Source organism: Panthera leo, chromosome D4, assembly GCF_018350215.1.
Source record: "Panthera leo isolate Ple1 chromosome D4, P.leo_Ple1_pat1.1, whole genome shotgun sequence".
In the NCBI taxonomy this organism is placed as follows: domain Eukaryota; kingdom Metazoa; phylum Chordata; class Mammalia; order Carnivora; family Felidae; genus Panthera; species Panthera leo.
The window spans coordinates 41,788,796-41,802,487 of NC_056691.1; positions in this window are offsets into that span (position 1 = coordinate 41,788,796).

Consider the following 13,692-nt stretch of genomic DNA (forward strand, 5'->3'; position numbering starts at 1 on the left):
AATTCTCCCAACAGCCTGGACAAACTTGGAGAGGGATTCCTCCCCAGTATCCTAGCTGACACCTCGGTTCTTGTGAAACTCTGAGCAGAGAACCCAGTTGAGCCATGCTGGACCTCTGACGTGCACAACTATGAGCTAATGGGTATTGTTTAAGACACTAAATCTGAATGATTAGTTATGTAGCATAGAAAACTGACGCATGGCCCATGTTATTAACCCTGACAGTTACAAAGGCCTCTCTTTCCTTAAAATCCCATATGAAGTGTCCCTCACCTCACCTTGTTCACTTTCCTTTGGGCTGCTTCTGGCTTTCTGATTTCCAGTCATGGTGGCCCTTTTCTAATTGTTGATGTACTTCATTCCTTCTTTGCTCAGGACTAATGTATGTGCTGTCCCCTCCGCCTGGAAAGTTCTACCAACCCACTCCATCCTCCTAACCAAGTCCTTTGGATCCTTCATAATACACAAACATAAATACATATAAACATATGTATTTATATGTTATATGTATATTATGTACAAACATAATACATAAAACACCACTTCCCCAGGGGAAAACTTCTTTGATGCCTCAGACTAGGCCGAGTGCTTTCATATGATCCTCTATCTTGGCTTTCTTAGCTCTTGTACTATTTGTAAATATACTTGTATGATTTCTTTTGATAAATGTCTCAGTTGGTCTCCCTTCTATTCTCAATCACAGCATCCTATTCACAACCATCAAAACAACTTTCTCAATTTTTATTTTTATATTTAGTCATTTGCTTTCTTCTTTATTGTAAATCTTCTCAACTTAGACTCTAAGTTTGTTGAGGTCAGACACCAAGTGCATGTGCTCACCATTGCATCCTCTGTGCTTAACTCATTACCAACCCTGGGCTGGCTGGCATTGGGCAACCCATTTTAATCAGTGAATGAGAAAACTGAGAAGCATGCAGAGAGATCCTAATCTCTCATTTCTCTCTGTCTCTGTCTGTCTGTCTTCTGTGTGTGTGTGTGTGTGTGTGTGTGTGTGTGTCTGTCTCTCCATCTCTCTCTGTCTCACACACACTGAGTTACACACCCGACACACTGTTGCCAACTCTATTATGGGGCCAAGTATGGTTTCATTTGTACATTCACTCTTTGCTTTGCATTTTTTCCTGCCAATTAGGAACTTTTTTTTTTTGTAAGTTGGCTGCAAGGTGGTTAAAACAATAAGACAACTTACTGGATTACTGCATGAGGTATCTGAATCATGCTCACTCTATTTCAACCATCTATCCTTTTACAAAACCAATAGGTTAGCTTTTAAAGCATTTAGAAAAGAGATATAAATTGTGACCATGGGGGAAATCTTAAGATAAAATAGACTGGAAACTAGGAACACTGAGTTTGAACTTTAGCTGGGCTGGAACTATTATTAACTTCTCAAGGTCTATGTGTCGAATCAGCATTTGAGACTAGATGTATATGAGGTTCATTTTAAAATCTAATTTTCCAAAGTTGTGTACCCATGACTGCTTAATTTGGCAATACTATTTTGAACTTATTATTTCATGGAAGTAACTTGCATGTGATTAAAAAACAATCTACAAGACTAATAACCTTTATAGACATACCTCACTTAATAGTAAGGAATGGGTGAGTTACAACAATGTTGGCATTGTGAATTTTTACTAACTAACTCTGCTTTTCCTTCATCTCTACTAGCCAATTGTAGATATGACTCACTAGAAACAGTATCCCAAATAATATTAATGCTAATACTAAAATATTGATAAATGCTATGTAGAAATAAAATAAGACACAATAAAATGAACAAATACACAATATTTTTTTTTACATAAATGTTCATGACTTAGAGAATTTTCAATTCCTTAAGCTCTATCTGGCCCTTTTTCTTCCGTCAGTCTCAAATTACCTTACCCCATACTACTTTAAACCAAACTAATTCTCCACATTTTCCCATAACAAACATTTTTCCTGTGTATCTTGCTCAGCCTTATCTAGTGATCTTGACACAGTTGGAGACTGTTTATTCAGTCATGTATCTGACAGACATTTATTGAGGTTCCACTTTTTTGTCAAGAGAAGATAGGAGCACATTAGAAGGAACTGCTTACTAACATTGTCATATTGACCCTTTTCACAGAATATATTCTGAGACTTATTGCTGTCTCCTACCAAGCTAATGTCTGACAGTTATCAGGAAATATGTAAATTCTTAAATATTGTTATATTTCCAACATTAGCCCAACTTACAAAGTTCATAAGGGGGGCACTAAGGATTCTGGGAAAGGAATCCACAAATTCCATGGAGTGGGGGAGTCAGGGAGTAGCTTCTGTTAGCAGTATATGCCTTGCTATTGGACTTGCAGACATTACCTGTAACTTGTGCTGTTGTAACCCTGATAAAGTGGGCAGGAATGATCAACGATGGAAGAGTAAGCCTTGATGCAGTGGGAGGATCTGACTGATTGAAAAGAATGAGACTGATGTTGAGTATAAGGGTGGAAATGGGGTAAAAAGGACACCCTGCATAAACTCTTTGAGCCTTCCTCCCTTCCTCTGCCCTTAAGTAAATAGTACGCCTATATTTCAGTATTTGCATTCCAAAATAGTTATTCAAAAGAGTTTTTGAGATGTGTATGTGTGTGTGCACGCAAATATAGGTATAAAAGTGACTATGTATGCTATAGATGTCAAGGAATTCCTTCAAGGAATTGCAAATTGCAGACTATAATCAGACTGCAGGCTGTTTTAATTTTCCATATGACAATATGGTTGCTTTTAATTCAATGATTATTTCTTTCTAGTGACTATACCTCAGTTGATTTTAGAGGCAAATTATTTAAGTGAATATATGTTCACTTTTATATATTTATATTCACTTATATGAAACCTGTAAGGTTTTTTTGTTTATTTATTTTGAGAGAGAGAGCATGAGCGGAGGAGGAGCAGAGAGAGAGAGAGAGTGAGAGAGAAAATCCCAAGCAGTCTCCACACTCAGCACAGACCCCCCCCATATGGGGCTGGATCCCACAACTGTGAGATCATGACCTGAGCTGAGATCAAGAGTAAGACGCTAAACTGACTGAGCCACCCAGGTGCCCTGAAACCTGTTAAGTTTACAGCATCTTTTTCCATCCTTACATTAAACTCCTTTCTTAAACAGTGTAGAAAATTTTGGAAAGTGCTAAACTTGTACTTTACCTCTAAGAATTGCTTATCTCAAATTTACATGGAGAAAAATGTAATTTTAAGAAGTTCAGGATGTTTCAAGTCTTTGTTACAAATCAGCAGAGGAACTGGAAATCTAGTGTATATGATACATAGAAAATAATGTAAAATGACTTAATTCTGAATTGGGATAGTCATTGGGGCTTATATTCTACAAGGGGCTAAGCCCCTATCAATGTTCACTCTGGTAGACTAAACTGAAAAATTATGGTTAACATTTGTCCTCTCTAAATAGAATGTATTAAAGAAGTGTAAGTTTGTTGTTTTGAAATATTTTTAGTCCATACTAAAAACATTAGTTGACATATACAATTCTAATTAATTAGTATACTCTAGTTATTAGTATATACTCTAATTTTTAATTTTTAAGTAGAGGTAATTCTACAATAAAAGTAATACATGCATGCTATTAACATTTTTCAGAGTATTGAAAAATAAAAGGCAGGCAGAATTGGGGGGAATCCCATGGACTTTTTATATTTGGGTTCAACCCAGCCACTTGTCACATCTGAAATTTCATAAAGACAGAAGCAAAGTCCAAAAGGGATTGTGATTTGCATCATCTGTGAACCACTTATTGCAAGAAATACTCCTTCAAGGAATTGTAAATTATAGACTACAACCAGACTACGTTCTGTTTTCATTTTCTACTCGACAATACGTTGTGGCTGATCTTTTCTCAGTGTCTGTTATTTTCCTCATTGTTCCTATCCCTCTATTGATTTTAGAGGAATGGTCTTTTTGACATTTGAACAAATGCAAAGAAATGTTTGTAAAGTAAAATGCTATAATACACGAGGATGCAGGGACAATGTTAGAAACCCTTATGGATTACCTCGCTTGGTGGCTATGATTTAATTCACAGAGCTGTTTGACCTGGCATGCAGAAATCTGATGGAAGAGAAAAGTCTAGCACTCCTACAGATTCCAAGTTATTCTCAGAAATGCTTCTCTGTATCTTGAATGTACAGTGAGTCTCCATGGAAAGCCCATGTGTAAATGTCTCTATATTAGCTAACACTGTAATTTAGGGGTAAGGCTGATATAAATCAAGCTAAGTTATTATTCTTATATATGAACGATATTTTTTCAGATTTTATTTTCCTTTTATGTTGGTTTGGTAATAAAGCCAAACACAGTAATTAACGCACAACATTAATAAGTCCCATGGCTAATTTCCCTTCAAATTCAAAGACATACCAAGAAGAAAGTGAATTTTGGATTTTGTCATGTCTATATCCCTGAAGTAGCTAAACTACAAAATTTTAAACTGTCTTTTAAATCTGAATAATTGACTCTAAGCTAGAGATTTTGTTGGCTAAATTCTGTCCCAAATCCTTTTTTTAAACTACTGAGTTTATAACTACCTGAAAACAAAGAGTGATAAGGAAAGTGCTGACAATGGTGTAATTTACAAGAGTGGCGTTTGGGGGCTTTTTAAACTATAATGTGCCTGGGAATTAAGAATCTTGGGTTCTTTCGTCAGTCTTGCTACAGACTCCTTTTTGTAACCTTGGGCGAGTCGCTTGACCTTCTTTGTGGCTCGAATCTCCATGGGTGTCCTCTGAAAGAGAGTTGTGGCTTTAAACTAACGAGATGGAAGGTGCTTTGAAGGTGCAGAGTATCATAGCCTTTCCACGACTCTCTGGTTTTATTTTTCATGAAGATTATTAACATTTGGCAAAGAGTCATTACTTGACAATTTATTATCCTGTTCAAATCCAGGTAGGTTAAAAGTTTAAACTTTTTATACCAAAAGTCAAGTCTCTTGTGCTTTATAGAAACCCCAGATACCACATGGTTAAAAAAAAAAAAAGATCATGAATTTCGTTTGAAAAGCCTCTTTTCTGGCACATAGACTCTGCATTATAATGAAATATTCCATTGAAACGTCTGCTCTGGCACCGTGAATGGAGAAAAGTCTTGTGTTTGTATACTCTGTGAAGTTGAACAACAATTTCCAACATATGTTAGGAGAGGCTGCCCTCTTTGGAGATGGGAAAATGGATAGCTCCAGAGGGAAAAGAAAACCAAGCGCTGAAAAGTTTTTGTTAATCTTTTACTGGTGAAACAGAGCTGGGAACAGAGCAGCCTGTCGGCTGCAGGGAAGGCTGGAGCCAAAAGGCCCAGCCCACAGGAAATGAACGCTGTCCTCCTCAGTGAGGCTACTTAAGCGGAGAGAAAACATTTACAGTACTTGTAATTACGATGGTTTTCGGCACCTAAATTGTCATAAATCACATTTATAAAAGCCATCTTCGCACCAGTCAAATTTTGAAAGCTGCAAAATATATTCAGCTGGTGGGTAGTTTGAAATGGTGGTACATATGTTTGGAATAAATACATGTTATAATTATGGTTTTTAATACTGGGAGGTTTCTTATGAGGATTTATACTCACATACTGATGATAATGGAGTACATTGTGAACATAATAAAGTAGTGATGGGTGGTATTTGTTCCGGCATTTCTACAAAATACTGCTTGCAACTCTAAGGGGTATGTTCCTATGTAAATCCCCATACATCAAGATAAAAATATACTTCTCAGTGTATTTCCTAGAGCAAACTACCCAGAGAGAAAATACCTGCATTTTCACAACCAATTCATGGATCTTAAAACATAATTATGTCTTATTGCATTGTTGATCCCAGAGCAGTATTTGAATTAAAAAGGAGTGCCAATAGAATTGGTAGAAAGTAAAAGAGCTCTATTTTATAGCCAAGAGCATGGTGGAGTGAAATCTAGTTTTAATAAAGACTAGTATCATAATAAGCAGATGAGTCTAACTGGTAATTAGAGTTTTTATTACATATGTATTACCTAACACCAAAGCCAGTCCTACCAAATAGAAAGTGGAGTGGAGAGCTGGTAATGGATTACATAGCTTGGCAGGGTCAAAGAGAAATCTGACTGAACTATTTACACAGTTCTGACACATTAGACAACTGTATTCTGGGCTGTAAGGACCTGGTCTGAGATCTCTCTCTATAATAATCTTTCATTCAATTATTCAATCATTCAACAAATATTTGCTGAACACCTCTTATATGCTAGTAACTAGCATAGCTCCTAGCACCAGAAATATGAATAAGTTGGCATCTAGCCTTTGAGGAATTCCTGCTTTTGAGAGAAATAAAGCCATAAACAAATAATTGCAACACAGTGTATTTTGTGTACTAAAAGAGGTATGAATATAATTTCTGTCTTGACATGCACTGTAATAGATGGCATGTACTAAGGGTTTGTTGTTGTTGGGGGCTGGCTAGAGATTATAACAGCCAAGGGAAAGAACTTGTTTAAAATTTGGCTTGGTCACCAGATTCAGAATGATATCCTATAGCTCTTGGTTTTCCATAAGCATTTTTAAAATGTGGATCTCTTCTTACCAGTAAGGCATATATTCTAAAGGATCCTTTGAAAGTTTGTGTCTTGGACAAGTAAATGTGATTAGACTGCTGAGTTAACAGCCTACTCTGGGAATGCAGAGCCTCATCACAGTAAAATAGGCAGTAATAGGGAGCATAATATTAGGATTTTTGCTCTCCAAGTTAATATGTTTCCACCTCCATATCCCTACCATGTCAGATAATTCTATTTTCAAGGTTTCAGTCCATTTTTTTTTTCATTTCTGCTTAGCTGTAAATCAGTTTACCCCTTAGTGTGCTTGAACTTCAGTTCCTTTCTTTAGAGCAGATTTTGACTGGGAATAAAAGTGAAAAGGGTGAAAGAGGGAAGAAGGGCATGATGCACACAGGGGAACCTGTAAAGAGGCACCAGACCAAGGGGTCTGGAGACAAGCCCCACCTTCATGATTGGCCTAAAGGAGGCTTGCGGGTGGGCATGCACTCTTTTTAGGTTGCTGGGCTCAAGGCATACTGTGATGTTGTGGGCAATACCCTCTGTTTAGGGTAGTGGAAATCTTCTTCCTTGTCTTTTAAGTGAAGTTACAAAGGTGAGTTTTGGGGTAGCACATCTCTTGAACAGCCATTAAAAATTTTTTTTGAGGGGCGCCTGGGTGGCTCAGTTGGTTAAGTGTCCGACTTCAGCTCAGGTCATGATCTCACAGTTCGTGGGTTCGAGCCCCACGTCAGGCTCTGTGCTGACAGCTCGGAGCCTGGAACCTGCCTCAGATTCTGTGTCTCCCTCTGTCTCTGTCCCTCCTCTGCTTGCATTCTCTCTCTCTTCTGTCTCTCCCTCCCTCTCTCTCTCTCTCTCTCTTTCTCAAAAATAAATAAACATCAAAAATAAACAAAATACTGATTTTGAGAATCAGAACTGCCAGGCAGTGGGCTAGGACCTGGAAATAAAATGGTGAACAAAACAGGGCGTACTCTCCTGAAGTTTACAATCTAGTGGACAAGACAGTGACTAAATATTCTCAGGAAAGGGAACACAACTGCATGACATTGCAGCCAGGAAAATGCATCATGCAGAACTCTTGTTACAGGGAACCTATTTGACTGATGGCCCATTGCTACCCTTCTGGATCCATCCCACGTTACCAGCAAAACTACACATCCCCAGGACTGCTTCCCTCATGAGTGAATGAGTGCAATGGGGTACTAATACAAACCCATCCCTGCAACCTATACAATGGCTTACTCTTCAACTCAGTAACAGAGAGTAGAATGATGGTTGCCAGGGGCTGAGAGGTGGGAGAAATGGGAAAATGTTGGTCAAAGAGTGTGAACTTCCAATTATAAGATGAATAAGTTCTAGCAATGTTAATGTACATACAGCTGGTGGCTGTAGTTAACAATACTGTATTGTATACCTGAAAGTTCTCACCTTAACAATGACAACAAGATGGTAATTGTGTGGGTGAAGGATGCGCCAACTAGCCTTATTGTGGTAAATACTTCAGAAATATACATGTATCAGCTCATCATATTGTATATCTTAAATGTACACAAGTGTGATATCAATTATATAAATCCGGAGAATAAAAAGCTAGAGGAGCCTCAGTAGCTTGACTTAAACTTCCTTAGGATTTTGCTGAGGTCTGAGCTCTGCCTGCCCAACCAGGAGTCAGACCGTGCATCGTGGTCTGAGGTTCTTCTGACTTCTCTAGCTCCCTCCTCTTATCATTCACAGGCATCTCTTGCACAGCTAATCCTTTGTGTCTGCTTTTCAGAGGACCTGACTAACAAGTGGTGTCCTGAGTCATCTGAGAAAACCGGCAGAAAGATGCGGATTGCAGTCTGCTTACTCAGCACCCGACAGGCAAAACATGCCATCCTGAGTAGCATGTGGGACGCAGATAATCCATAGCACACAGTGGTGGCTCACTTGTTAAAGATCACACTGGTGGTGAGCTCAGAAGATGTCCTGGTGGAAGGGAGCACCAACCAAGGTGCAGTGCTTCAGGCACTTGACAAAAAGTGGGAAGAGGGACAGCGATGCATACAAGGGCAGTGTGGAGTGGACTAGACACTAAATTGTTGTGACACCCCGTGGAGGGATAACAGGAGAATGAGAGCTATTCACAAGGTTGGAGGGTAAGTGTGAGAGCCAGAAGTCCTCTTCAGTAGCTTACAGAGAGGCCCTTATCTCCTTCGATGGCGGAGTTTACACAGCTGAGTGGCAGATGTGGGATCTGATAGAGTCCCAGAGCCCCCTAGGGATGTTTCATGGTTGAGTGCTCAGCCAAGGTAGCTCTGTTAGGCTGAAGTCAAGGCTCTGACTGATCAGGAATACCTGGGCCCCTGAACATCGGATAGGGACACCTTAAGGATGGATGCCCTGAAAGACGGTGGCTCTGCAGACCTCTCTGTACCCTCAGAGATTACAACGATGCCCCACGCTTCCTCGTAAGAGCTAGCACTTCGCCCATGTTAGAAGACACGACAAACCCTCGTTCCTGAAAGGCCACAGTGTTCCCCTCAGGAGTTGCTTCCACCTTGTCTTCTCAGACCAAAAACTAGAGTTAAGTGCCAGCGTAACTGGCTGGGGATATTGGGCCTGATAAAGGAGGAAGGAAATTACACACTGAAGAAGTGGTAAGAACAAGCTAACATATACTGGCAGTGGCTAGGGGAGTGCCCCTGGGATTGGCTTTCGGAGGTGTTTGATTAAGAATATATGACTGAGTAAGCAAGAATGTCCTAACTAATGTTAGGACATGGGATTTAACATACTGGCAAGGATCCCTGAGGACAGACAAATTCACTACGAGCACAGCTTCTTGAAGTGTAGAAAAAGTGCTGGTCAACGCTGAGTGGAATGGAAATGCCTGAGTTGTCCCAGCACAGGCTACAGGAAGGAATAAGGAGCCCAGGGGAGATAGTCCTGCTGGAATGGATATATTATATCAGGTCAAAGACTTTCTAGAGAATATGTTCACCAAAAGGGCCCAGAGGACACACTACTTACCAACACCATTAGTAATGAGCTGGTGAGAGGGGGACCAGCATCACTAAAACATTCAGTGGTGACAAGTCCCAGTGTGAGAATTCTAGTATAGGCCCCTGGGATTTGGGAACGTGGCCATATCCTCCACAGCAGAGAATGATACGCCTTTTGAGTAACAGTCCCTGGCATGTCAGTCAACCCTGGTAGAAACACACACTTGACCATGGGACCCCAACTGGCTATGTACCTAGAGCTGCCCAGTACTGGCTGTGTTCTGCCCAGACTACCACATCAGGAAGTACAATTGGCTACAGGCTGCAGGCCACAGCAGCAACAGGCTATCTTAAGCTGGAGATAGCACATCCCAGATAGGCTGCATAGACAGGAATTCAGATCCCCTGCCATTCCCACAGTCACACTAGCACCTACCCGTGGACCTGTGGAAGGAGGTCGGGAAATCTGAGTTTGGTTGACAGATCGGCTCAGTATGTGGGTGCAAGCCAAAAAGGAGTGATGATTGCATCACAGCCATATTCAGTGTTCTTGAAAGATGGTCAGGAGGGAAAACCTCCCCAAATGATAGAGCTGCAATCATTTCATTCATTCATCCTGGTGCAATAAATATTTATTTGGTGTTCAATGAATGAATCAATCAAGGAATAAACATAGAGCATAGAAGACACCAATCTCCATATGATGAGGATTTGAACTGGCAAGATAAGGATCAAATTGTTGCAGAAGTTGAACCTCTAGAATTCTAGTCTCTAGTAGACAGAATACTTGAGTAAGACAGAAAGGAAAATTTTGCCCAACCTCTATTATGCCAATTCCAGAAAGAGAGGACTCCATCTGGACTGTGAGAATGTTACTTTGAACATAGAGTGACTTCTTTTAGAATAAGGTATTCAGTGAGGTCTTTCTCTACTTCAATCTATAAAGCAGACCAAGTTGTGGCAAAAATAAAGGTTACACTGAAAGCCAGAGTGGGAAATGCATTTTGTGGCAATCTACTTCCTTACAATTCAGAGCAGGCATTGAAGGGAACAAATTAAAGGAGATGAGATAAGGTCTTTTGGATTTAAAAAAAATCTATCTGCTTCAAAAACACTCTGCAAAATGAGTACAGATGTGCAGAGTCAATGGCACATTTATCCCACCAGCACTTTAAAGGACACTGTTGGTAAATTGGCACCATTTAAAACCAGTTTGCCCTTAACATTAGTCAAATTCTATCCTCTTCCTTTTAAATAAATGCAACTACAAGGAAATATTAACAAATACGCTGTCTGATTCATTTATAAGGCTGTACATGTGATGGAGAGAAACCTGTCTTTATGCTAAACTAAGGAAAACAATAGATTCAATCTTACATATGCCATGTCATAAATTATAATGCTGATATTTTCATGTACTTTACCCACATATTACAGTAAGAAAGATTCCATAAATGTATCCTAAAGAAAAGTTGCATTCTAAAACATATTTAGTCTTGTAATAAAAACTGGTGACATTTCTGGTTGGATTATTGGCATAGGTTTTTTTTTTTTTTTTTAATCACTGGTTAGTCTATTCCTGAGCTCTTAGAGCAAAAACATTCCATAGGAAGCCAAGAAATATAATTTTAGTTGGAGTATAATTTTCCAGCTGTTGCAAGTAGGCATATTTTGGCATGTTTCAGAACTAATGAAATGTAAGGAAATATTAACCAGCTGATGGTTGAATCCGTTTTTATTCTTAATGGCTGGGAGACGAGATTTACAAGCCACAGATTCTTATCTTATTTCACAGTACTTTTGTCGCAAATAAAGTCAATAACTTGGTGTCATAAAATCCTCATGACTCTCTTAGATCCTTGGGATATGTGCATATGAAAGTGACTCTCAGGGATCTGGACACATCTTCTTGTTTTCCACTTTGCTTATGAGATCAAGAAAAGATGAAATGTTAGGGCTGACTTCCACCGTGCCCTTTAAGTAAAAATCTCGTCCAATGGGCCATACCTGAGTATCAGCCAAAATCAACTGCAAGTCCAAACTGATCATTTTTGCAGACAGCAGCCCGAATTAAGTCCATCTTAAAGATGGTCACATCTATTCACAACCCCTAATCAACAGAAGCTTTGTCCCTTTTATGGTGGCCAACTCTAACACCACTAGCAGAGAGTAGGCCTACCCACTTGGCAGTTTGGCGGTGTCTGAACCTCTTCCCAGAACAGTGTTTCAAACTCTCATCTAAAGCATGTTTTTAAAGAATAAAAGAAAATACATAGTATTACAAAGGAAATCAATTAGTGAAATATAACTGTCAAACTATTTGAAACAATTTTGTGAAGTAGTGATATGCGGGCTTTTTTTTAATGCATTGAACAACCAGGTCTACCGGTGGGTCTAGTAACTACTGTCAGTTTGAATTAGTGATGAATGTAAATATCATTTTTGAAATATCTTTAATAGGTGTGCTGTGTTATGAAAATATCCGTGATTTCTGCTAATGTCAACATCCTGGGTATTGTGTATGCTAATTTTGTATACATGCATTATTTAAGAAATGCTACTTTTCAGTTACACTTTAATGAAAATAATGATGTAATGGCCTTTCTGTCTGAATGCACTGATGCCCCGAATTCTGGCTCTCGTGTGGATAAGGGACCTAATACTTGGCGTTTTCTCGGTGGCAGGCATTGTGTGGGGTCCTTTGCCTTCACTCACCTCACCTCACAGCAAGTCTATGCAGTGGGTAACCTTGACGCCATGTTATAAATGTGGACGCTGAGACACAGAGGGCATTTACCTGAAGGCTGGAGTTCAAACACAGGTGTGACAGATCCCGAAGCTGACTGAGCCCATGATCTTTTTCTTTAGTATCCTTTCCCAGCAGAAATTCTGTCCCTGATTATGAATCTTAGGCTTCCACTCCTCTGTAGCAGTTACCTAGCTCTTTTTTTTTTTTTTTTATTGAAACAAAGCATGTGTGTGTTTATTCCAAATAAGCTCAAAACTTCTGTGGGAGTAAATAGAATATAAATGATAAACTATCCTGTGTTTATCAATGTTCTAACTAAACCGAGTGCAAGCTCATTCCTGGGCTCCCACATTTTATTTCCCTCTTCTTCAGTCTAGTCCTTATGTTATCTAAACAGAAATGAAGCTTGGCATTTACCGTTCCCCCAAATGATGGACTTCATTACATTCTGCCGACAAAAAGCTCTTTCATTTCAATCTCCTTTAATAACCAGCCCCCATTTACGAACTAAGTGGGCAGTTCAGTTCCAATAAGACCTCTACCTTCCCCAAGTCAGAAAGGGAACCAGCAGCTGCAGCTTGATCTTCCCAGAGTTTCCAACCTCAGCCTTGCCTGAGACAGACAGTGCTGCTTCTAATAAGAGGTCATTCCATCTCCCGGGCTCATGATGAGTTCCTCCTGAGCAGAGGCTGCTCGTTCTAAACAGTGCCAAATTATGTGAGGTGGTTTTTCTTACTATGTATGACTGTCCACCAGGGACGGAATTGAGACCACTAAAATAATTCTATGTGGTAGTGTAGGTCTAACTCATATTTAAGAGAAATATTTGGATACTGGTGTATTTTAACTTCAGGATAGAACTCTTAGCAATTCCCAGATGAAATTGTTTATGTAACTTAGAGGAATTCTAAACATGATAAATGTATCATACACACGTCTTGATGTCAAGGATAGAATTTATCCAATATAAGATCAGACAAGTTTAATAAACCACTTAAGTGTTATAAGGCATGCTTCATACTTGGATGAATTATGTTCCTATCTGTGGCTCAATGTATATGTTCTATCATTTTGAATATTGAATAAAAAAAACCTTATATAAATAATGTGAAAGGTCTGATTTAAAGCAACAAATGCTAATAAAACCAAATTGAAGGCTGACAGACCCTCAGTAACTCATATAGATTGCTTAGGAAAGGTATAATAGGGAAGGTATTAAAGATGGAGTCCTGGAATTTTCCTTAATAAGTCTGTTTAAAATCATATTGAGTACCTAAGTTATTCAAAGGCAAATCCATTAAGTTTGCAAAATTGTAAACAACAATTATAATATTTGGTTTGCAACCTCTGTTTCAATGGCGAATTTCCCATTCCT